We start from the raw sequence: 1,329 nt of genomic DNA on the forward strand, positions 1-1,329 counted from the left end.
CATTAAATTCCAGTGAAATATATTTATGTTTGTGGTTGTAATGTGACAAAATATGGAAAAGTTCAAGGGGTATGAATACTTTTGCAAACCACTGTAGATACTGGAGCTAAACCCAAATTATCGTTTTCTTTATTTAGGTTTACCTTTTTAACTGTGAATTTCTTCTTCCAGTAAAAAGACGTGTAAACATGTCCCGAAGCATTTTAAGTCCGACATGAAACTGATCACTAAGGTAATGGGGGAGCACGTGGTCACGCAAACCCACGTAAAGCCAACGTCAGGCGAAGGCTGGACCATCTCATTTCGCAGCAGTTTTGAGCATCCTACCCGGCCCAGCAAGGATGTAGACTACGTGGCCCAGCTAGGCTCATGAGGACCCAGCCCATGAATTGAGACACAGCCACAATACTGCTTTGGAGGAAGGTTGCTCAGGGAGGAGCTCGGCTGCAGACTGAGCTCCAGGGAAGAGCTTTGTACAAACAGACGGAGCTTTGTACCAGCAAGCGTTTAGGCAGCTCCAAAGGAAATTCAAGGATTTCTCAAACATGCATGAATGAGTCTAAGCAACACTCWGGGTATGTTTCTGATGAGGGAATGACATTATAACGTGATATAAAGCTAAAAAAAGTAGATTTTTCAAAATACATCCTCTTTAAGAAAGATAACAGAGAAACAAGATAGATTTCATAGGATGTGGCTATTAAGTGACTAACAGAAACTTTATCCCCACTGAAGCCAAGTCGTCCTAACGTTGGCCTTTTTATTGCACAAAGTACTTGCTGTAACTTCTATGTTTAACAGATTTACAGAGATTCATTCAACCTTTCCCTGTGAGATGCCTCCACATGGCAGGTTTCATTTGAGTCGAGCTGAGAACAGCCTCTGCCAACCACGGCCCAAGACCCAAACATGTCTTCCTCTAATGTTATTTATCAGCATGTTTTTGTTTATCTTTGCCTTCATGTTTACTAAAACTGTGTTCATAATTGGACAAGTTGTCAACGAGTTGACCGGTTTTGTCATATTTTGAGGTGACCTCCCCGCATAGCTTTACTAACTTGTGTAAAATAAGTTACAAGTCGTGAAGTAATGAGCAGTTTTTGAAGACACTGAGAAGTAATGGTGAACGAACGTGCTATTTATACACAGCAGGGCAGTCTGCACGCTCCGCCCCCACCTCCCCGGCTCCCCAACAGGCATCGTGAAAAACTCCCCTTTCAACGACTTGTCATTGGAACTATAAATACGCCTCGCTTAGTGTGTGTGTGTGTGTGTGTGTGTGTGTGTGTGTGTGTGTGTGTGTGTGTGTGTGTGTGTGTGTGTGTGTGT

The 1,329-nt window shown here is 42.9% G+C and overlaps 1 protein-coding gene across 2 annotated transcripts in view; it reads left to right on the forward strand.

The window, feature by feature from the left end:
• The window catches only part of coro6 (coronin 6), a 21,034-nt gene that overhangs the window by 6,665 nt on the left and 13,040 nt on the right, over positions 1-1,329 (forward strand). The gene's annotated exons all lie outside the window — the stretch shown is intronic.

Source organism: Austrofundulus limnaeus, unplaced genomic scaffold, assembly GCF_001266775.1.
Source record: "Austrofundulus limnaeus strain Quisiro unplaced genomic scaffold, Austrofundulus_limnaeus-1.0 Scaffold157, whole genome shotgun sequence".
NCBI lineage: Eukaryota > Metazoa > Chordata > Actinopteri > Cyprinodontiformes > Rivulidae > Austrofundulus > Austrofundulus limnaeus.